The following is a 25030-nucleotide window of genomic DNA, read 5'->3' on the forward strand; positions in this document are numbered from 1 at the left end:
CTAGAGAAAAGCACCTACCTTTTCACACACTGATGCCTAAGCAAACGCGTGGCCACACACACGCACACATCCGCAAGCGCGCCTACTCCCATCTATTGAGGGAAAGACGGACGAGCAACGTCCTGACAGGCTTGAGGGGAAAAACGTCCGTTGACGGTTGGCGTACTGCACGCCCGCCTACGGGGCTGCAGGGGAATCCACATTTGGAAGGTACCTGAAGATGTGTGCCTGTTCTTGGAGCTCCGCTAGTAGGGTAGCAAAGACACTCGTAGGCAGTACTGAATGCTGCTCCGTGCTACTTCTCCTCCGCTGGCAAATGCTTCACAGTCGCCCTAGGAAAGACGTTTAACAATCGATCTCCAAGAGGAACGAAACACATGATGCCATAAGGCGAAAGAATAGCAGGGCATCTCTTCACAGGCTTGTCCCTGATCTATAGCTGAGGGCAAACACTTGTGTGCTTGTGGGAGAGCCTGTGTCTTTCCTGGAAGCGTTCGGGAGTTTTGCTCAGGCGCGTGTTTCCTCAAGTTCAAGAATCAAGATCTAGGATACCTGCAGACAGGTGCCTGTTTGTGTGGAGACAGTCTGTTTGAAACTGTGTTCCTCAGCGCCCGCTCTTTCTCCCCGTCGCTCCACACGCCTGGGAGTCCCTTTCTTTCTCTCCACAAGCACGTGTGTTGACTTCGTCGCACATGTGCATCTGCACAAGCGTTGAGCTCAGCAGAGCGTGTCTCTTGACACTTGATGTGCGTTGGCTGTGTCTGCCTGCTCCAGTGAAGAGAGAAACGGGAAATCATCTTGGTAGAGGCAACAAAGCAAAAGCGAGGCAGGATCGACATCTGCTCAACAGAGACGGATTCCCTGCGCTGACACAGTTCACAGTTACACGAGAAGCAATCTGAGCGGTCCGTCGACCGGAGACGTGTTTCCCAAGAGGTCGTTTAGCGAGTGAACAGCAGTGTGCGCGACTTTCAGGAGTGTGCCTGGAAAGTGCCAGAATCACCAGGAGCATCTGTGCAAAAGCTGCTGCCTCTGTGACCGCATTGAGGCACGTTCGCGTGTCTGCGAGTATATAGACGGCTCTTTCGCGTTCACTCCGAGGGAAACGGTCCGCTATTGCTTCTGTGCGTACAGACGCGATTCCCTTGTCTCTTGCGAACACAGGGAACTCTGTGCATCCAAATCTACAGGCTAAGGACGCGTCTGCGTATGTTTTGGTGAACAATCGAGTGTGCGTGTTCTGACAGCTGCCTCTATGCAGACGTCTCCACAGAGCCACTTCTGAATGCCCCGCAGCCCAGGACTGAATGGATACACTAACAAGTGCACCGGTGTGAGCAACCACATATGCAGAAGGACGTCTTTCATCTCACAGAAGCGCGAACGTCTTGGCGTTCAAGCACATGGCAGAAACAAGGTGTGAACAGATGAGCTGCTGCTATTTTCTCCGTTCGGCATGCTTCGTTGTAGCTCTCTTGCCGGTCGCCGGCTTAGCGGCTTGCTTTGCGCGACTAGCTCTGGGGAGAGAAGGAGATAGCGCCGGAAACCTCGCCTTTTGCCTTCTTCGGCGCTGGAACCTGGTTGCTGCGCCTTCTCTTTGTCCATGTGCACACACACGATTCCTCAGCGAAAACCATGCAGAAACCTTTCCACGAGCACCCAGGGATGTGCACCCAGCACCACGTGCACGCACACGCAGCTAGAGAAAAGCACCTACCTTTTCACACACTGATGCCTAAGCAAACGCGTGGCCACACACACGCACACATCCGCAAGCGCGCCTACTCCCATCTATTGAGGGAAAGACGGACGAGCAACGTCCTGACAGGCTTGAGGGGAAAAACGTCCGTTGACGGTTGGCGTACTGCACGCCCGCCTACGGGGCTGCAGGGGAATCCACATTTGGAAGGTACCTGAAGATGTGTGCCTGTTCTTGGAGCTCCGCTAGTAGGGTAGCAAAGACACTCGTAGGCAGTACTGAATGCTGCTCCGTGCTACTTCTCCTCCGCTGGCAAATGCTTCACAGTCGCCCTAGGAAAGACGTTTAACAATCGATCTCCAAGAGGAACGAAACACATGATGCCATAAGGCGAAAGAATAGCAGGGCATCTCTTCACAGGCTTGTCCCTGATCTATAGCTGAGGGCAAACACTTGTGTGCTTGTGGGAGAGCCTGTGTCTTTCCTGGAAGCGTTCGGGAGTTTTGCTCAGACGCGTGTTTCCTCAAGTTCAAGAATCAAGATCTAGGATACCTGCAGACAGGTGCCTGTTTGTGTGGAGACAGTCTGTTTGAAACTGTGTTCCTCAGCGCCCGCTCTTTCTCCCCGTCGCTCCACACGCCTGGGAGTCCCTTTCTTTCTCTCCACAAGCACGTGTGTTGACTTCGTCGCACATGTGCATCTGCACAAGCGTTGAGCTCAGCAGAGCGTGTCTCTTGACACTTGATGTGCGTTGGCTGTGTCTGCCTGCTCCAGTGAAGAGAGAAACGGGAAATCATCTTGGTAGAGGCAACAAAGCAAAAGCGAGGCAGGATCGACATCTGCTCAACAGAGACGGATTCCCTGCGCTGACACAGTTCACAGTTACACGAGAAGCAATCTGAGCGGTCCGTCGACCGGAGACGTGTTTCCCAAGAGGTCGTTTAGCGAGTGAACAGCAGTGTGCGCGACTTTCAGGAGTGTGCCTGGAAAGTGCCAGAATCACCAGGAGCATCTGTGCAAAAGCTGCTGCCTCTGTGACCGCATTGAGGCACGTTCGCGTGTCTGCGAGTATATAGACGGCTCTTTCGCGTTCACTCCGAGGGAAACGGTCCGCTATTGCTTCTGTGCGCACAGACGCGATTCCCTTGTCTCTTGCGAACACAGGGAACTCTGTGCATCCAAATCTACAGGCTAAGGACGCGTCTGCATATGTTTTGGTGAACAATCGAGTGTGCGTGTTCTGACAGCTGCCTCTATGCAGACGTCTCCACAGAGCCACTTCTGAATGCCCCGCAGCCCAGGACTGAATGGATACACTAACAAGTGCACCGGTGTGAGCAACCACATATGCAGAAGGACGTCTTTCATCTCACAGAAGCGCGAACGTCTTGGCGTTCAAGCACATGGCAGAAACAAGGTGTGAACAGATGAGCTGCTGCTATTTTCTCCGTTCGGCATGCTTCGTTGTAGCTCTCTTGCCGGTCGCCGGCTTAGCGGCTTGCTTTGCGCGACTAGCTCTGGGGAGAGAAGGAGATAGCGCCGGAAACCTCGCCTTTTGCCTTCTTCGGCGCTGGAACCTGGTTGCTGCGCCTTCTCTTTGTCCATGTGCACACACACGATTCCTCAGCGAAAACCATGCAGAAACCTTTCCACGAGCACCCAGGGATGTGCACCCAGCACCACGTGCACGCACACGCAGCTAGAGAAAAGCACCTACCTTTTCACACACTGATGCCTAAGCAAACGCGTGGCCACACACACGCACACATCCGCAAGCGCGCCTACTCCCATCTATTGAGGGAAAGACGGACGAGCAACGTCCTGACAGGCTTGAGGGGAAAAACGTCCGTTGACGGTTGGCGTACTGCACGCCCGCCTACGGGGCTGCAGGGGAATCCACATTTGGAAGGTACCTGAAGATGTGTGCCTGTTCTTGGAGCTCCGCTAGTAGGGTAGCAAAGACACTCGTAGGCAGTACTGAATGCTGCTCCGTGCTACTTCTCCTCCGCTGGCAAATGCTTCACAGTCGCCCGAGGAAAGACGTTTAACAATCGATCTCCAAGAGGAACGAAACACATGATGCCATAAGGCGAAAGAATAGCAGGGCATCTCTTCACAGGCTTGTCCCTGATCTATAGCTGAGGGCAAACACTTGTGTGCTTGTGGGAGAGCCTGTGTCTTTCCTGGAAGCGTTTGGGAGTTTTGCTCAGACGCGTGTTTCCTCAAGTTCAAGAATCAAGATCTAGGATACCTGCAGACAGGTGCCTGTTTGTGTGGAGACAGTCTGTTTGAAACTGTGTTCCTCAGCGCCCGCTCTTTCTCCCCGTCGCTCCACACGCCTGGGAGTCCCTTTCTTTCTCTCCACAAGCACGTGTGTTGACTTCGTCGCACATGTGCATCTGCACAAGCGTTGAGCTCAGCAGAGCGTGTCTCTTGACACTTGATGTGCGTTGGCTGTGTCTGCCTGCTCCAGTGAAGAGAGAAACGGGAAATCATCTTGGTAGAGGCAACAAAGCAAAAGCGAGGCAGGATTGACATCTGCTCAACAGAGACGGATTCCCTGCGCTGACACAGTTCACAGTTACACGAGAAGCAATCTGAGCGGTCCGTCGACCGGAGACGTGTTTCCCAAGAGGTCGTTTAGCGAGTGAACAGCAGTGTGCGCGACTTTCAGGAGTGTGCCTGGAAAGTGCCAGAATCACCAGGAGCATCTGTGCAAAAGCTGCTGCCTCTGTGACCGCATTGAGGCACGTTCGCGTGTCTGCGAGTATATAGACGGCTCTTTCGCGTTCACTCCGAGGGAAACGGTCCGCTATTGCTTCTGTGCGCACAGACGCGATTCCCTTGTCTCTTGCGAACACAGGGAACTCTGTGCATCCAAATCTACAGGCTAAGGACGCGTCTGCATATGTTTTGGTGAACAATCGAGTGTGCGTGTTCTGACAGCTGCCTCTATGCAGACGTCTCCACAGAGCCACTTCTGAATGCCCCGCAGCCCAGGACTGAATGGATACACTAACAAGTGCACCGGTGTGAGCAACCACATATGCAGAAGGACGTCTTTCATCTCACAGAAGCGCGAACGTCTTGGCGTTCAAGCACATGGCAGAAACAAGGTGTGAACAGATGAGCTGCTGCTATTTTCTCCGTTCGGCATGCTTCGTTGTAGCTCTCTTGCCGGTCGCCGGCTTAGCGGCTTGCTTTGCGCGACTAGCTCTGGGGAGAGAAGGAGATAGCGCCGGAAACCTCGCCTTTTGCCTTCTTCGGCGCTGGAACCTGGTTGCTGCGCCTTCTCTTTGTCCATGTGCACACACACGATTCCTCAGCGAAAACCATGCAGAAACCTTTCCACGAGCACCCAGGGATGTGCACCCAGCACCACGTGCACGCACACGCAGCTAGAGAAAAGCACCTACCTTTTCACACACTGATGCCTAAGCAAACGCGTGGCCACACACACGCACACATCCGCAAGCGCGCCTACTCCCATCTATTGAGGGAAAGACGGACGAGCAACGTCCTGACAGGCTTGAGGGGAAAAACGTCCGTTGACGGTTGGCGTACTGCACGCCCGCCTACGGGGCTGCAGGGGAATCCACATTTGGAAGGTACCTGAAGATGTGTGCCTGTTCTTGGAGCTCCGCTAGTAGGGTAGCAAAGACACTCGTAGGCAGTACTGAATGCTGCTCCGTGCTACTTCTCCTCCGCTGGCAAATGCTTCACAGTCGCCCGAGGAAAGACGTTTAACAATCGATCTCCAAGAGGAACGAAACACATGATGCCATAAGGCGAAAGAATAGCAGGGCATCTCTTCACAGGCTTGTCCCTGATCTATAGCTGAGGGCAAACACTTGTGTGCTTGTGGGAGAGCCTGTGTCTTTCCTGGAAGCGTTTGGGAGTTTTGCTCAGACGCGTGTTTCCTCAAGTTCAAGAATCAAGATCTAGGATACCTGCAGACAGGTGCCTGTTTGTGTGGAGACAGTCTGTTTGAAACTGTGTTCCTCAGCGCCCGCTCTTTCTCCCCGTCGCTCCACACGCCTGGGAGTCCCTTTCTTTCTCTCCACAAGCACGTGTGTTGACTTCGTCGCACATGTGCATCTGCACAAGCGTTGAGCTCAGCAGAGCGTGTCTCTTGACACTTGATGTGCGTTGGCTGTGTCTGCCTGCTCCAGTGAAGAGAGAAACGGGAAATCATCTTGGTAGAGGCAACAAAGCAAAAGCGAGGCAGGATTGACATCTGCTCAACAGAGACGGATTCCCTGCGCTGACACAGTTCACAGTTACACGAGAAGCAATCTGAGCGGTCCGTCGACCGGAGACGTGTTTCCCAAGAGGTCGTTTAGCGAGTGAACAGCAGTGTGCGCGACTTTCAGGAGTGTGCCTGGAAAGTGCCAGAATCACCAGGAGCATCTGTGCAAAAGCTGCTGCCTCTGTGACCGCATTGAGGCACGTTCGCGTGTCTGCGAGTATATAGACGGCTCTTTCGCGTTCACTCCGAGGGAAACGGTCCGCTATTGCTTCTGTGCGCACAGACGCGATTCCCTTGTCTCTTGCGAACACAGGGAACTCTGTGCATCCAAATCTACAGGCTAAGGACGCGTCTGCATATGTTTTGGTGAACAATCGAGTGTGCGTGTTCTGACAGCTGCCTCTATGCAGACGTCTCCACAGAGCCACTTCTGAATGCCCCGCAGCCCAGGACTGAATGGATACACTAACAAGTGCACCGGTGTGAGCAACCACATATGCAGAAGGACGTCTTTCATCTCACAGAAGCGCGAACGTCTTGGCGTTCAAGCACATGGCAGAAACAAGGTGTGAACAGATGAGCTGCTGCTATTTTCTCCGTTCGGCATGCTTCGTTGTAGCTCTCTTGCCGGTCGCCGGCTTAGCGGCTTGCTTTGCGCGACTAGCTCTGGGGAGAGAAGGAGATAGCGCCGGAAACCTCGCCTTTTGCCTTCTTCGGCGCTGGAACCTGGTTGCTGCGCCTTCTCTTTGTCCATGTGCACACACACGATTCCTCAGCGAAAACCATGCAGAAACCTTTCCACGAGCACCCAGGGATGTGCACCCAGCACCACGTGCACGCACACGCAGCTAGAGAAAAGCACCTACCTTTTCACACACTGATGCCTAAGCAAACGCGTGGCCACACACACGCACACATCCGCAAGCGCGCCTACTCCCATCTATTGAGGGAAAGACGGACGAGCAACGTCCTGACAGGCTTGAGGGGAAAAACGTCCGTTGACGGTTGGCGTACTGCACGCCCGCCTACGGGGCTGCAGGGGAATCCACATTTGGAAGGTACCTGAAGATGTGTGCCTGTTCTTGGAGCTCCGCTAGTAGGGTAGCAAAGACACTCGTAGGCAGTACTGAATGCTGCTCCGTGCTACTTCTCCTCCGCTGGCAAATGCTTCACAGTCGCCCGAGGAAAGACGTTTAACAATCGATCTCCAAGAGGAACGAAACACATGATGCCATAAGGCGAAAGAATAGCAGGGCATCTCTTCACAGGCTTGTCCCTGATCTATAGCTGAGGGCAAACACTTGTGTGCTTGTGGGAGAGCCTGTGTCTTTCCTGGAAGCGTTTGGGAGTTTTGCTCAGACGCGTGTTTCCTCAAGTTCAAGAATCAAGATCTAGGATACCTGCAGACAGGTGCCTGTTTGTGTGGAGACAGTCTGTTTGAAACTGTGTTCCTCAGCGCCCGCTCTTTCTCCCCGTCGCTCCACACGCCTGGGAGTCCCTTTCTTTCTCTCCACAAGCACGTGTGTTGACTTCGTCGCACATGTGCATCTGCACAAGCGTTGAGCTCAGCAGAGCGTGTCTCTTGACACTTGATGTGCGTTGGCTGTGTCTGCCTGCTCCAGTGAAGAGAGAAACGGGAAATCATCTTGGTAGAGGCAACAAAGCAAAAGCGAGGCAGGATTGACATCTGCTCAACAGAGACGGATTCCCTGCGCTGACACAGTTCACAGTTACACGAGAAGCAATCTGAGCGGTCCGTCGACCGGAGACGTGTTTCCCAAGAGGTCGTTTAGCGAGTGAACAGCAGTGTGCGCGACTTTCAGGAGTGTGCCTGGAAAGTGCCAGAATCACCAGGAGCATCTGTGCAAAAGCTGCTGCCTCTGTGACCGCATTGAGGCACGTTCGCGTGTCTGCGAGTATATAGACGGCTCTTTCGCGTTCACTCCGAGGGAAACGGTCCGCTATTGCTTCTGTGCGCACAGACGCGATTCCCTTGTCTCTTGCGAACACAGGGAACTCTGTGCATCCAAATCTACAGGCTAAGGACGCGTCTGCATATGTTTTGGTGAACAATCGAGTGTGCGTGTTCTGACAGCTGCCTCTATGCAGACGTCTCCACAGAGCCACTTCTGAATGCCCCGCAGCCCAGGACTGAATGGATACACTAACAAGTGCACCGGTGTGAGCAACCACATATGCAGAAGGACGTCTTTCATCTCACAGAAGCGCGAACGTCTTGGCGTTCAAGCACATGGCAGAAACAAGGTGTGAACAGATGAGCTGCTGCTATTTTCTCCGTTCGGCATGCTTCGTTGTAGCTCTCTTGCCGGTCGCCGGCTTAGCGGCTTGCTTTGCGCGACTAGCTCTGGGGAGAGAAGGAGATAGCGCCGGAAACCTCGCCTTTTGCCTTCTTCGGCGCTGGAACCTGGTTGCTGCGCCTTCTCTTTGTCCATGTGCACACACACGATTCCTCAGCGAAAACCATGCAGAAACCTTTCCACGAGCACCCAGGGATGTGCACCCAGCACCACGTGCACGCACACGCAGCTAGAGAAAAGCACCTACCTTTTCACACACTGATGCCTAAGCAAACGCGTGGCCACACACACGCACACATCCGCAAGCGCGCCTACTCCCATCTATTGAGGGAAAGACGGACGAGCAACGTCCTGACAGGCTTGAGGGGAAAAACGTCCGTTGACGGTTGGCGTACTGCACGCCCGCCTACGGGGCTGCAGGGGAATCCACATTTGGAAGGTACCTGAAGATGTGTGCCTGTTCTTGGAGCTCCGCTAGTAGGGTAGCAAAGACACTCGTAGGCAGTACTGAATGCTGCTCCGTGCTACTTCTCCTCCGCTGGCAAATGCTTCACAGTCGCCCGAGGAAAGACGTTTAACAATCGATCTCCAAGAGGAACGAAACACATGATGCCATAAGGCGAAAGAATAGCAGGGCATCTCTTCACAGGCTTGTCCCTGATCTATAGCTGAGGGCAAACACTTGTGTGCTTGTGGGAGAGCCTGTGTCTTTCCTGGAAGCGTTTGGGAGTTTTGCTCAGACGCGTGTTTCCTCAAGTTCAAGAATCAAGATCTAGGATACCTGCAGACAGGTGCCTGTTTGTGTGGAGACAGTCTGTTTGAAACTGTGTTCCTCAGCGCCCGCTCTTTCTCCCCGTCGCTCCACACGCCTGGGAGTCCCTTTCTTTCTCTCCACAAGCACGTGTGTTGACTTCGTCGCACATGTGCATCTGCACAAGCGTTGAGCTCAGCAGAGCGTGTCTCTTGACACTTGATGTGCGTTGGCTGTGTCTGCCTGCTCCAGTGAAGAGAGAAACGGGAAATCATCTTGGTAGAGGCAACAAAGCAAAAGCGAGGCAGGATTGACATCTGCTCAACAGAGACGGATTCCCTGCGCTGACACAGTTCACAGTTACACGAGAAGCAATCTGAGCGGTCCGTCGACCGGAGACGTGTTTCCCAAGAGGTCGTTTAGCGAGTGAACAGCAGTGTGCGCGACTTTCAGGAGTGTGCCTGGAAAGTGCCAGAATCACCAGGAGCATCTGTGCAAAAGCTGCTGCCTCTGTGACCGCATTGAGGCACGTTCGCGTGTCTGCGAGTATATAGACGGCTCTTTCGCGTTCACTCCGAGGGAAACGGTCCGCTATTGCTTCTGTGCGCACAGACGCGATTCCCTTGTCTCTTGCGAACACAGGGAACTCTGTGCATCCAAATCTACAGGCTAAGGACGCGTCTGCATATGTTTTGGTGAACAATCGAGTGTGCGTGTTCTGACAGCTGCCTCTATGCAGACGTCTCCACAGAGCCACTTCTGAATGCCCCGCAGCCCAGGACTGAATGGATACACTAACAAGTGCACCGGTGTGAGCAACCACATATGCAGAAGGACGTCTTTCATCTCACAGAAGCGCGAACGTCTTGGCGTTCAAGCACATGGCAGAAACAAGGTGTGAACAGATGAGCTGCTGCTATTTTCTCCGTTCGGCATGCTTCGTTGTAGCTCTCTTGCCGGTCGCCGGCTTAGCGGCTTGCTTTGCGCGACTAGCTCTGGGGAGAGAAGGAGATAGCGCCGGAAACCTCGCCTTTTGCCTTCTTCGGCGCTGGAACCTGGTTGCTGCGCCTTCTCTTTGTCCATGTGCACACACACGATTCCTCAGCGAAAACCATGCAGAAACCTTTCCACGAGCACCCAGGGATGTGCACCCAGCACCACGTGCACGCACACGCAGCTAGAGAAAAGCACCTACCTTTTCACACACTGATGCCTAAGCAAACGCGTGGCCACACACACGCACACATCCGCAAGCGCGCCTACTCCCATCTATTGAGGGAAAGACGGACGAGCAACGTCCTGACAGGCTTGAGGGGAAAAACGTCCGTTGACGGTTGGCGTACTGCACGCCCGCCTACGGGGCTGCAGGGGAATCCACATTTGGAAGGTACCTGAAGATGTGTGCCTGTTCTTGGAGCTCCGCTAGTAGGGTAGCAAAGACACTCGTAGGCAGTACTGAATGCTGCTCCGTGCTACTTCTCCTCCGCTGGCAAATGCTTCACAGTCGCCCGAGGAAAGACGTTTAACAATCGATCTCCAAGAGGAACGAAACACATGATGCCATAAGGCGAAAGAATAGCAGGGCATCTCTTCACAGGCTTGTCCCTGATCTATAGCTGAGGGCAAACACTTGTGTGCTTGTGGGAGAGCCTGTGTCTTTCCTGGAAGCGTTTGGGAGTTTTGCTCAGACGCGTGTTTCCTCAAGTTCAAGAATCAAGATCTAGGATACCTGCAGACAGGTGCCTGTTTGTGTGGAGACAGTCTGTTTGAAACTGTGTTCCTCAGCGCCCGCTCTTTCTCCCCGTCGCTCCACACGCCTGGGAGTCCCTTTCTTTCTCTCCACAAGCACGTGTGTTGACTTCGTCGCACATGTGCATCTGCACAAGCGTTGAGCTCAGCAGAGCGTGTCTCTTGACACTTGATGTGCGTTGGCTGTGTCTGCCTGCTCCAGTGAAGAGAGAAACGGGAAATCATCTTGGTAGAGGCAACAAAGCAAAAGCGAGGCAGGATTGACATCTGCTCAACAGAGACGGATTCCCTGCGCTGACACAGTTCACAGTTACACGAGAAGCAATCTGAGCGGTCCGTCGACCGGAGACGTGTTTCCCAAGAGGTCGTTTAGCGAGTGAACAGCAGTGTGCGCGACTTTCAGGAGTGTGCCTGGAAAGTGCCAGAATCACCAGGAGCATCTGTGCAAAAGCTGCTGCCTCTGTGACCGCATTGAGGCACGTTCGCGTGTCTGCGAGTATATAGACGGCTCTTTCGCGTTCACTCCGAGGGAAACGGTCCGCTATTGCTTCTGTGCGCACAGACGCGATTCCCTTGTCTCTTGCGAACACAGGGAACTCTGTGCATCCAAATCTACAGGCTAAGGACGCGTCTGCATATGTTTTGGTGAACAATCGAGTGTGCGTGTTCTGACAGCTGCCTCTATGCAGACGTCTCCACAGAGCCACTTCTGAATGCCCCGCAGCCCAGGACTGAATGGATACACTAACAAGTGCACCGGTGTGAGCAACCACATATGCAGAAGGACGTCTTTCATCTCACAGAAGCGCGAACGTCTTGGCGTTCAAGCACATGGCAGAAACAAGGTGTGAACAGATGAGCTGCTGCTATTTTCTCCGTTCGGCATGCTTCGTTGTAGCTCTCTTGCCGGTCGCCGGCTTAGCGGCTTGCTTTGCGCGACTAGCTCTGGGGAGAGAAGGAGATAGCGCCGGAAACCTCGCCTTTTGCCTTCTTCGGCGCTGGAACCTGGTTGCTGCGCCTTCTCTTTGTCCATGTGCACACACACGATTCCTCAGCGAAAACCATGCAGAAACCTTTCCACGAGCACCCAGGGATGTGCACCCAGCACCACGTGCACGCACACGCAGCTAGAGAAAAGCACCTACCTTTTCACACACTGATGCCTAAGCAAACGCGTGGCCACACACACGCACACATCCGCAAGCGCGCCTACTCCCATCTATTGAGGGAAAGACGGACGAGCAACGTCCTGACAGGCTTGAGGGGAAAAACGTCCGTTGACGGTTGGCGTACTGCACGCCCGCCTACGGGGCTGCAGGGGAATCCACATTTGGAAGGTACCTGAAGATGTGTGCCTGTTCTTGGAGCTCCGCTAGTAGGGTAGCAAAGACACTCGTAGGCAGTACTGAATGCTGCTCCGTGCTACTTCTCCTCCGCTGGCAAATGCTTCACAGTCGCCCGAGGAAAGACGTTTAACAATCGATCTCCAAGAGGAACGAAACACATGATGCCATAAGGCGAAAGAATAGCAGGGCATCTCTTCACAGGCTTGTCCCTGATCTATAGCTGAGGGCAAACACTTGTGTGCTTGTGGGAGAGCCTGTGTCTTTCCTGGAAGCGTTTGGGAGTTTTGCTCAGACGCGTGTTTCCTCAAGTTCAAGAATCAAGATCTAGGATACCTGCAGACAGGTGCCTGTTTGTGTGGAGACAGTCTGTTTGAAACTGTGTTCCTCAGCGCCCGCTCTTTCTCCCCGTCGCTCCACACGCCTGGGAGTCCCTTTCTTTCTCTCCACAAGCACGTGTGTTGACTTCGTCGCACATGTGCATCTGCACAAGCGTTGAGCTCAGCAGAGCGTGTCTCTTGACACTTGATGTGCGTTGGCTGTGTCTGCCTGCTCCAGTGAAGAGAGAAACGGGAAATCATCTTGGTAGAGGCAACAAAGCAAAAGCGAGGCAGGATTGACATCTGCTCAACAGAGACGGATTCCCTGCGCTGACACAGTTCACAGTTACACGAGAAGCAATCTGAGCGGTCCGTCGACCGGAGACGTGTTTCCCAAGAGGTCGTTTAGCGAGTGAACAGCAGTGTGCGCGACTTTCAGGAGTGTGCCTGGAAAGTGCCAGAATCACCAGGAGCATCTGTGCAAAAGCTGCTGCCTCTGTGACCGCATTGAGGCACGTTCGCGTGTCTGCGAGTATATAGACGGCTCTTTCGCGTTCACTCCGAGGGAAACGGTCCGCTATTGCTTCTGTGCGCACAGACGCGATTCCCTTGTCTCTTGCGAACACAGGGAACTCTGTGCATCCAAATCTACAGGCTAAGGACGCGTCTGCATATGTTTTGGTGAACAATCGAGTGTGCGTGTTCTGACAGCTGCCTCTATGCAGACGTCTCCACAGAGCCACTTCTGAATGCCCCGCAGCCCAGGACTGAATGGATACACTAACAAGTGCACCGGTGTGAGCAACCACATATGCAGAAGGACGTCTTTCATCTCACAGAAGCGCGAACGTCTTGGCGTTCAAGCACATGGCAGAAACAAGGTGTGAACAGATGAGCTGCTGCTATTTTCTCCGTTCGGCATGCTTCGTTGTAGCTCTCTTGCCGGTCGCCGGCTTAGCGGCTTGCTTTGCGCGACTAGCTCTGGGGAGAGAAGGAGATAGCGCCGGAAACCTCGCCTTTTGCCTTCTTCGGCGCTGGAACCTGGTTGCTGCGCCTTCTCTTTGTCCATGTGCACACACACGATTCCTCAGCGAAAACCATGCAGAAACCTTTCCACGAGCACCCAGGGATGTGCACCCAGCACCACGTGCACGCACACGCAGCTAGAGAAAAGCACCTACCTTTTCACACACTGATGCCTAAGCAAACGCGTGGCCACACACACGCACACATCCGCAAGCGCGCCTACTCCCATCTATTGAGGGAAAGACGGACGAGCAACGTCCTGACAGGCTTGAGGGGAAAAACGTCCGTTGACGGTTGGCGTACTGCACGCCCGCCTACGGGGCTGCAGGGGAATCCACATTTGGAAGGTACCTGAAGATGTGTGCCTGTTCTTGGAGCTCCGCTAGTAGGGTAGCAAAGACACTCGTAGGCAGTACTGAATGCTGCTCCGTGCTACTTCTCCTCCGCTGGCAAATGCTTCACAGTCGCCCGAGGAAAGACGTTTAACAATCGATCTCCAAGAGGAACGAAACACATGATGCCATAAGGCGAAAGAATAGCAGGGCATCTCTTCACAGGCTTGTCCCTGATCTATAGCTGAGGGCAAACACTTGTGTGCTTGTGGGAGAGCCTGTGTCTTTCCTGGAAGCGTTTGGGAGTTTTGCTCAGACGCGTGTTTCCTCAAGTTCAAGAATCAAGATCTAGGATACCTGCAGACAGGTGCCTGTTTGTGTGGAGACAGTCTGTTTGAAACTGTGTTCCTCAGCGCCCGCTCTTTCTCCCCGTCGCTCCACACGCCTGGGAGTCCCTTTCTTTCTCTCCACAAGCACGTGTGTTGACTTCGTCGCACATGTGCATCTGCACAAGCGTTGAGCTCAGCAGAGCGTGTCTCTTGACACTTGATGTGCGTTGGCTGTGTCTGCCTGCTCCAGTGAAGAGAGAAACGGGAAATCATCTTGGTAGAGGCAACAAAGCAAAAGCGAGGCAGGATCGACATCTGCTCAACAGAGACGGATTCCCTGCGCTGACACAGTTCACAGTTACACGAGAAGCAATCTGAGCGGTCCGTCGACCGGAGACGTGTTTCCCAAGAGGTCGTTTAGCGAGTGAACAGCAGTGTGCGCGACTTTCAGGAGTGTGCCTGGAAAGTGCCAGAATCACCAGGAGCATCTGTGCAAAAGCTGCTGCCTCTGTGACCGCATTGAGGCACGTTCGCGTGTCTGCGAGTATATAGACGGCTCTTTCGCGTTCACTCCGAGGGAAACGGTCCGCTATTGCTTCTGTGCGTACAGACGCGATTCCCTTGTCTCTTGCGAACACAGGGAACTCTGTGCATCCAAATCTACAGGCTAAGGACGCGTCTGCATATGTTTTGGTGAACAATCGAGTGTGCGTGTTCTGACAGCTGCCTCTATGCAGACGTCTCCACAGAGCCACTTCTGAATGCCCCGCAGCCCAGGACTGAATGGATACACTAACAAGTGCACCGGTGTGAGCAACCACATATGCAGAAGGACGTCTTTCATCTCACAGAAGCGCGAACGTCTTGGCGTTCAAGCACATGGCAGAAACAAGGTGTGAACAGATGAGCTGCTGCTATTTTCTCCGTTCGGCATGCTTCGTTGTAGCTCTCTTGCCGGTCGCCGGCTTAGCGGCTTGCTTTGCGCGACTAGCTCTGGGGAGAGAAGGAGATAGCGCCGGAAACCTCGCCTTTTGCCTTCTTCGGCGCTGGAACCTGGTTGCTGCGCCTTCTCTTTGTCCATGTGCACACACACGATTCCTCAGCGAAAACCATGCAGAAACCTTTCCACGAGCACCCAGGGATGTGCACCCAGCACCACGTGCACGCACACGCAGCTAGAGAAAAGCACCTACCTTTTCACACACTGAAGCCTAAGCAAACGCGTGGCCACACACACGCACACATCCGCAAGCGCGCCTACTCCCATCTATTGAGGGAAAGACGGACGAGCAACGTCCTGACAGGCTTGAGGGGAAAAACGTCCGTTGACGGTTGGCGTACTGCACGCCCGCCTACGGGGCTGCAGGGGAATCCACATTTGGAAGGTACCTGAAGATGTGTGCCTGTTCTTGGAGCTCCGCTAGTAGGGTAGCAAAGACACTCGTAGGCAGTACTGAATGCTGCTCCGTGCTACTTCTCCTCCGCTGGCAAATGCTTCACAGTCGCCCTAGGAAAGACGTTTAACAATCGATCTCCAAGAGGAACGAAACACACGATGCCATAAGGCGAAAGAATAGCAGGGCATCTCTTCACAGGCTTGTCCCTGATCTATAGCTGAGGGCAAACACTTGTGTGCTTGTGGGAGAGCCTGTGTCTTTCCTGGAAGCGTTTGGGAGTTTTGCTCAGACGCGTGTTTCCTCAAGTTCAAGAATCAAGATCTAGGATACCTGCAGACAGGTGCCTGTTTGTGTGGAGACAGTCTGTTTGAAACTGTGTTCCTCAGCGCCCGCTCTTTCTCCCCGTCGCTCCACACGCCTGGGAGTCCCTTTCTTTCTCTCCACAAGCACGTGTGTTGACTTCGTCGCACATGTGCATCTGCACAAGCGTTGAGCTCAGCAGAGCGTGTCTCTTGACACTTGATGTGCGTTGGCTGTGTCTGCCTGCTCCAGTGAAGAGAGAAACGGGAAATCATCTTGGTAGAGGCAACAAAGCAAAAGCGAGGCAGGATTGACATCTGCTCAACAGAGACGGATTCCCTGCGCTGACACAGTTCACAGTTACACGAGAAGCAATCTGAGCGGTCCGTCGACCGGAGACGTGTTTCCCAAGAGGTCGTTTAGCGAGTGAACAGCAGTGTGCGCGACTTTCAGGAGTGTGCCTGGAAAGTGCCAGAATCACCAGGAGCATCTGTGCAAAAGCTGCTGCCTCTGTGACCGCATTGAGGCACGTTCGCGTGTCTGCGAGTATATAGACGGCTCTTTCGCGTTCACTCCGAGGGAAACGGTCCGCTATTGCTTCTGTGCGCACAGACGCGATTCCCTTGTCTCTTGCGAACACAGGGAACTCTGTGCATCCAAATCTACAGGCTAAGGACGCGTCTGCATATGTTTTGGTGAACAATCGAGTGTGCGTGTTCTGACAGCTGCCTCTATGCAGACGTCTCCACAGAGCCACTTCTGAATGCCCCGCAGCCCAGGACTGAATGGATACACTAACAAGTGCACCGGTGTGAGCAACCACATATGCAGAAGGACGTCTTTCATCTCACAGAAGCGCGAACGTCTTGGCGTTCAAGCACATGGCAGAAACAAGGTGTGAACAGATGAGCTGCTGCTATTTTCTCCGTTCGGCATGCTTCGTTGTAGCTCTCTTGCCGGTCGCCGGCTTAGCGGCTTGCTTTGCGCGACTAGCTCTGGGGAGAGAAGGAGATAGCGCCGGAAACCTCGCCTTTTGCCTTCTTCGGCGCTGGAACCTGGTTGCTGCGCCTTCTCTTTGTCCATGTGCACACACACGATTCCTCAGCGAAAACCATGCAGAAACCTTTCCACGAGCACCCAGGGATGTGCACCCAGCACCACGTGCACGCACACGCAGCTAGAGAAAAGCACCTACCTTTTCACACACTGATGCCTAAGCAAACGCGTGGCCACACACACGCACACATCCGCAAGCGCGCCTACTCCCATCTATTGAGGGAAAGACGGACGAGCAACGTCCTGACAGGCTTGAGGGGAAAAACGTCCGTTGACGGTTGGCGTACTGCACGCCCGCCTACGGGGCTGCAGGGGAATCCACATTTGGAAGGTACCTGAAGATGTGTGCCTGTTCTTGGAGCTCCGCTAGTAGGGTAGCAAAGACACTCGTAGGCAGTACTGAATGCTGCTCCGTGCTACTTCTCCTCCGCTGGCAAATGCTTCACAGTCGCCCTAGGAAAGACGTTTAACAATCGATCTCCAAGAGGAACGAAACACATGATGCCATAAGGCGAAAGAATAGCAGGGCATCTCTTCACAGGCTTGTCCCTGATCTATAGCTGAGGGCAAACACTTGTGTGCTTGCGGGAGAGCCTGTGTCTTTCCTGGAAGCGTTTGGGAGTTTTGCTCAGACGCGTGTTTCCTCAAGTTCAAGAATCAAGATCTAGGATACCTGCAGACAGGTGCCTGTTTGTGTGGAGACAGTCTGTTTGAAACTGTGTTCCTCAGCGCCCGCTCTTTCTCCCCGTCGCTCCACACGCCTGGGAGTCCCTTTCTTTCTCTCCACAAGCACGTGTGTTGACTTCGTCGCACATGTGCATCTGCACAAGCGTTGAGCTCAGCAGAGCGTGTCTCTTGACACTTGATGTGCGTTGGCTGTGTCTGCCTGCTCCAGTGAAGAGAGAAACGGGAAATCATCTTGGTAGAGGCAACAAAGCAAAAGCGAGGCAGGATTGACATCTGCTCAACAGAGACGGATTCCCTGCGCTGACACAGTTCACAGTTACACGAGAAGCAATCTGAGCGGTCCGTCGACCGGAGACGTGTTTCCCAAGAGGTCGTTTAGCGAGTGAACAGCAGTGTGCGCGACTTTCAGGAGTGTGCCTGGAAAGTGCCAGAATCACCAGGAGCATCTGTGCAAAAGCTGCTGCCTCTGTGACCGCATTGAGGCACGTTCGCGTGTCTGCGAGTATATAGACGGCTCTTTCGCGTTCACTCCGAGGGAAACGGTCCGCTATTGCTTCTGTGCGCACAGACGCGATTCCCTTGTCTCTTGCGAACACAGGGAACTCTGTGCATCCAAATCTACAGGCTAAGGACGCGTCTGCATATGTTTTGGTGAACAATCGAGTGTGCGTGTTCTGACAGCTGCCTCTATGCAGACGTCTCCACAGAGCCACTTTTGAATGCCCCGCAGCCCAGGACTGAATGGATACACTAACAAGTGCACCGGTGTGAGCAACCACATATGCAGAAGGACGTCTTTCATCTCACAGAAGCGCGAACGTCTTGGCGTTCAAGCACATGGCAGAAACAAGGTGTGAACAGATGAGCTGCTGCTATTTTCTCCGTTCGGCATGCTTCGTTGTAGCTCTCTTGCCGGTCGCCGGCTTAGCGGCTTGCTTTGCGCGACTAGCTCTGGGGAGAGAAGGAGATAGCGCCGGAAACCTCGCCTTTTGCCTTCTTCGGCGCTGGAACCTGGTTGCTGCGCCTTCTCTTTGTCCATGTGCACACACACGATTCCTCAGCGAAAACCATGCAGAAACCTTTCCACGAGCACCCAGGGATGTGCACCCAGCACCACGTGCACGCACACGCAGCTAGAGAAAAGCACCTACCTTTTCACACACTGATGCCTAAGCAAACGCGTGGCCACACACACGCACACATCCGCAAGCGCGCCTACTCCCATCTATTGAGGGAAAGACGGACGAGCAACGTCCTGACAGGCTTGAGGGGAAAAACGTCCGTTGACGGTTGGCGTACTGCACGCCCGCCTACGGGGCTGCAGGGGAATCCACATTTGGAAGGTACCTGAAGATGTGTGCCTGTTCTTGGAGCTCCGCTAGTAGGGTAGCAAAGACACTCGTAGGCAGTACTGAATGCTGCTCCGTGCTACTTCTCCTCCGCTGGCAAATGCTTCACAGTCGCCCGAGGAAAGACGTTTAACAATCGATCTCCAAGAGGAACGAAACACATGATGCCATAAGGCGAAAGAATAGCAGGGCATCTCTTCACAGGCTTGTCCCTGATCTATAGCTGAGGGCAAACACTTGTGTGCTTGTGGGAGAGCCTGTGTCTTTCCTGGAAGCGTTTGGGAGTTTTGCTCAGACGCGTGTTTCCTCAAGTTCAAGAATCAAGATCTAGGATACCTGCAGACAGGTTCCTGTTTGTGTGGAGACAGTCTGTTTGAAACTGTGTTCCTCAGCGCCCGCTCTTTCTCCCCGTCGCTCCACACGCCTGGGAGTCCCTTTCTTTCTCTCCACAAGCACGTGTGTTGACTTCGTCGCACATGTGCATCTGCACAAGCGTTGAGCTCAGCAGAGCGTGTCTCTTGACACTTGATGTGCGTTGGCTGTGTCTGCCTGCTCCAGTGAAGAGAGAAACGGGAAATCATCTTGGTAGAGGCAACAAAGCAAAAGCGAGGCAGGATTGACATCTGCTCAACAGAGACGGATTCCCTGCGCTGACACAGTTCACAGTTACACGAGAAGCAATCTGAGCGGTCCGTCGACCGGAGACGTGTTTCCCAAGAGGTCGTTTAGCGAGTGAACAGCAGTGTGCGCGACTTTCAGGAGTGTGCCTGGAAAGTGCCAGAATCACCAGGAGCATCTGTGCAAAAGCTGCTGCCTCTGTGACCGCATTGAGGCACGTTCGCGTGTCTGCGAGTATATAGACGGCTCTTTCGCGTTCACTCCGAGGGAAACGGTCCGCTATTGCTTCTGTGCGCACAGACGCGATTCCCTTGTCTCTTGCGAACACAGGGAACTCTGTGCATCCAAATCTACAGGCTAAGGACGCGTCTGCATATGTTTTGGTGAACAATCGAGTGTGCGTGTTCTGACAGCTGCCTCTATGCAGACGTCTCCACAGAGCCACTTCTGAATGCCCCGCAGCCCAGGACTGAATGGATACACTAACAAGTGCACCGGTGTGAGCAACCACATATGCAGAAGGACGTCTTTCATCTCACAGAAGCGCGAACGTCTTGGCGTTCAAGCACATGGCAGAAACAAGGTGTGAACAGATGAGCTGCTGCTATTTTCTCCGTTCGGCATGCTTCGTTGTAGCTCTCTTGCCGGTCGCCGGCTTAGCGGCTTGCTTTGCGCGACTAGCTCTGGGGAGAGAAGGAGATAGCGCCGGAAACCTCGCCTTTTGCCTTCTTCGGCGCTGGAACCTGGTTGCTGCGCCTTCTCTTTGTCCATGTGCACACACACGATTCCTCAGCGAAAACCATGCAGAAACCTTTCCACGAGCACCCAGGGATGTGCACCCAGCACCACGTGCACGCACACGCAGCTAGAGAAAAGCACCTACCTTTTCACACACTGATGCCTAAGCAAACGCGTGGCCACACACACGCACACATCCGCAAGCGCGCCTACTCCCATCTATTGAGGGAAAGACGGACGAGCAACGTCCTGACAGGCTTGAGGGGAAAAACGTCCGTTGACGGTTGGCGTACTGCACGCCCGCCTACGGGGCTGCAGGGGAATCCACATTTGGAAGGTACCTGAAGATGTGTGCCTGTTCTTGGAGCTCCGCTAGTAGGGTAGCAAAGACACTCGTAGGCAGTACTGAATGCTGCTCCGTGCTACTTCTCCTCCGCTGGCAAATGCTTCACAGTCGCCCGAGGAAAGACGTTTAACAATCGATCTCCAAGAGGAACGAAACACATGATGCCATAAGGCGAAAGAATAGCAGGGCATCTCTTCACAGGCTTGTCCCTGATCTATAGCTGAGGGCAAACACTTGTGTGCTTGTGGGAGAGCCTGTGTCTTTCCTGGAAGCGTTTGGGAGTTTTGCTCAGACGCGTGTTTCCTCAAGTTCAAGAATCAAGATCTAGGATACCTGCAGACAGGTTCCTGTTTGTGTGGAGACAGTCTGTTTGAAACTGTGTTCCTCAGCGCCCGCTCTTTCTCCCCGTCGCTCCACACGCCTGGGAGTCCCTTTCTTTCTCTCCACAAGCACGTGTGTTGACTTCGTCGCACATGTGCATCTGCACAAGCGTTGAGCTCAGCAGAGCGTGTCTCTTGACACTTGATGTGCGTTGGCTGTGTCTGCCTGCTCCAGTGAAGAGAGAAACGGGAAATCATCTTGGTAGAGGCAACAAAGCAAAAGCGAGGCAGGATTGACATCTGCTCAACAGAGACGGATTCCCTGCGCTGACACAGTTCACAGTTACACGAGAAGCAATCTGAGCGGTCCGTCGACCGGAGACGTGTTTCCCAAGAGGTCGTTTAGCGAGTGAACAGCAGTGTGCGCGACTTTCAGGAGTGTGCCTGGAAAGTGCCAGAATCACCAGGAGCATCTGTGCAAAAGCTGCTGCCTCTGTGACCGCATTGAGGCACGTTCGCGTGTCTGCGAGTATATAGACGGCTCTTTCGCGTTCACTCCGAGGGAAACGGTCCGCTATTGCTTCTGTGCGCACAGACGCGATTCCCTTGTCTCTTGCGAACACAGGGAACTCTGTGCATCCAAATCTACAGGCTAAGGACGCGTCTGCATATGTTTTGGTGAACAATCGAGTGTGCGTGTTCTGACAGCTGCCTCTATGCAGACGTCTCCACAGAGCCACTTCTGAATGCCCCGCAGCCCAGGACTGAATGGATACACTAACAAGTGCACCGGTGTGAGCAACCACATATGCAGAAGGACGTCTTTCATCTCACAGAAGCGCGAACGTCTTGGCGTTCAAGCACATGGCAGAAACAAGGTGTGAACAGATGAGCTGCTGCTATTTTCTCCGTTCGGCATGCTTCGTTGTAGCTCTCTTGCCGGTCGCCGGCTTAGCGGCTTGCTTTGCGCGACTAGCTCTGGGGAGAGAAGGAGATAGCGCCGGAAACCTCGCCTTTTGCCTTCTTCGGCGCTGGAACCTGGTTGCTGCGCCTTCTCTTTGTCCATGTGCACACACACGATTCCTCAGCGAAAACCATGCAGAAACCTTTCCACGAGCACCCAGGGATGTGCACCCAGCACCACGTGCACGCACACGCAGCTAGAGAAAAGCACCTACCTTTTCACACACTGATGCCTAAGCAAACGCGTGGCCACACACACGCACACATCCGCAAGCGCGCCTACTCCCATCTATTGAGGGAAAGACGGACGAGCAACGTCCTGACAGGCTTGAGGGGAAAAACGTCCGTTGACGGTTGGCGTACTGCACGCCCGCCTACGGGGCTGCAGGGGAATCCACATTTGGAAGGTACCTGAAGATGTGTGCCTGTTCTTGGAGCTCCGCTAGTAGGGTAGCAAAGACACTCGTAGGCAGTACTGAATGCTGCTCCGTGCTACTTCTCCTCCGCTGGCAAATGCTTCACAGTCGCCCGAGGAAAGACGTTTAACAATCGATCTCCAAGAGGAACGAAACACATGATGCCATAAGGCGAAAGAATAGCAGGGCATCTCTTCACAGGCTTGTCCCTGATCTATAGCTGAGGGCAAACACTTGTGTGCTTGTGGGAGAGCCTGTGTCTTTCCTGGAAGCGTTTGGGAGTTTTGCTCAGACGCGTGTTTCCTCAAGTTCAAGAATCAAGATCTAGGATACCTGCAGACAGGTTCCTGTTTGTGTGGAGACAGTCTGTTTGAAACTGTGTTCCTCAGCGCCCGCTCTTTCTCCCCGTCGCTCCACACGCCTGGGAGTCCCTTTCTTTCTCTCCACAAGCACGTGTGTTGACTTCGTCGCACATGTGCATCTGCACAAGCGTTGAGCTCAGCAGAGCGTGTCTCTTGACACTTGATGTGCGTTGGCTGTGTCTGCCTGCTCCAGTGAAGAGAGAAACGGGAAATCATCTTGGTAGAGGCAACAAAGCAAAAGCGAGGCAGGATTGACATCTGCTCAACAGAGACGGATTCCCTGCGCTGACACAGTTCACAGTTACACGAGAAGCAATCTGAGCGGTCCGTCGACCGGAGACGTGTTTCCCAAGAGGTCGTTTAGCGAGTGAACAGCAGTGTGCGCGACTTTCAGGAGTGTGCCTGGAAAGTGCCAGAATCACCAGGAGCATCTGTGCAAAAGCTGCTGCCTCTGTGACCGCATTGAGGCACGTTCGCGTGTCTGCGAGTATATAGACGGCTCTTTCGCGTTCACTCCGAGGGAAACGGTCCGCTATTGCTTCTGTGCGCACAGACGCGATTCCCTTGTCTCTTGCGAACACAGGGAACTCTGTGCATCCAAATCTACAGGCTAAGGACGCGTCTGCATATGTTTTGGTGAACAATCGAGTGTGCGTGTTCTGACAGCTGCCTCTATGCAGACGTCTCCACAGAGCCACTTCTGAATGCCCCGCAGCCCAGGACTGAATGGATACACTAACAAGTGCACCGGTGTGAGCAACCACATATGCAGAAGGACGTCTTTCATCTCACAGAAGCGCGAACGTCTTGGCGTTCAAGCACATGGCAGAAACAAGGTGTGAACAGATGAGCTGCTGCTATTTTCTCCGTTCGGCATGCTTCGTTGTAGCTCTCTTGCCGGTCGCCGGCTTAGCGGCTTGCTTTGCGCGACTAGCTCTGGGGAGAGAAGGAGATAGCGCCGGAAACCTCGCCTTTTGCCTTCTTCGGCGCTGGAACCTGGTTGCTGCGCCTTCTCTTTGTCCATGTGCACACACACGATTCCTCAGCGAAAACCATGCAGAAACCTTTCCACGAGCACCCAGGGATGTGCACCCAGCACCACGTGCACGCACACGCAGCTAGAGAAAAGCACCTACCTTTTCACACACTGATGCCTAAGCAAACGCGTGGCCACACACACGCACACATCCGCAAGCGCGCCTACTCCCATCTATTGAGGGAAAGACGGACGAGCAACGTCCTGACAGGCTTGAGGGGAAAAACGTCCGTTGACGGTTGGCGTACTGCACGCCCGCCTACGGGGCTGCAGGGGAATCCACATTTGGAAGGTACCTGAAGATGTGTGCCTGTTCTTGGAGCTCCGCTAGTAGGGTAGCAAAGACACTCGTAGGCAGTACTGAATGCTGCTCCGTGCTACTTCTCCTCCGCTGGCAAATGCTTCACAGTCGCCCGAGGAAAGACGTTTAACAATCGATCTCCAAGAGGAACGAAACACATGATGCCATAAGGCGAAAGAATAGCAGGGCATCTCTTCACAGGCTTGTCCCTGATCTATAGCTGAGGGCAAACACTTGTGTGCTTGTGGGAGAGCCTGTGTCTTTCCTGGAAGCGTTTGGGAGTTTTGCTCAGACGCGTGTTTCCTCAAGTTCAAGAATCAAGATCTAGGATACCTGCAGACAGGTGCCTGTTTGTGTGGAGACAGTCTGTTTGAAACTGTGTTCCTCAGCGCCCGCTCTTTCTCCCCGTCGCTCCACACGCCTGGGAGTCCCTTTCTTTCTCTCCACAAGCACGTGTGTTGACTTCGTCGCACATGTGCATCTGCACAAGCGTTGAGCTCAGCAGAGCGTGTCTCTTGACACTTGATGTGCGTTGGCTGTGTCTGCCTGCTCCAGTGAAGAGAGAAACGGGAAATCATCTTGGTAGAGGCAACAAAGCAAAAGCGAGGCAGGATTGACATCTGCTCAACAGAGACGGATTCCCTGCGCTGACACAGTTCACAGTTACACGAGAAGCAATCTGAGCGGTCCGTCGACCGGAGACGTGTTTCCCAAGAGGTCGTTTAGCGAGTGAACAGCAGTGTGCGCGACTTTCAGGAGTGTGCCTGGAAAGTGCCAGAATCACCAGGAGCATCTGTGCAAAAGCTGCTGCCTCTGTGACCGCATTGAGGCACGTTCGCGTGTCTGCGAGTATATAGACGGCTCTTTCGCGTTCACTCCGAGGGAAACGGTCCGCTATTGCTTCTGTGCGCACAGACGCGATTCCCTTGTCTCTTGCGAACACAGGGAACTCTGTGCATCCAAATCTACAGGCTAAGGACGCGTCTGCATATGTTTTGGTGAACAATCGAGTGTGCGTGTTCTGA

Source organism: Patagioenas fasciata, chromosome 14, assembly GCF_037038585.1.
Source record: "Patagioenas fasciata isolate bPatFas1 chromosome 14, bPatFas1.hap1, whole genome shotgun sequence".
NCBI lineage: Eukaryota > Metazoa > Chordata > Aves > Columbiformes > Columbidae > Patagioenas > Patagioenas fasciata.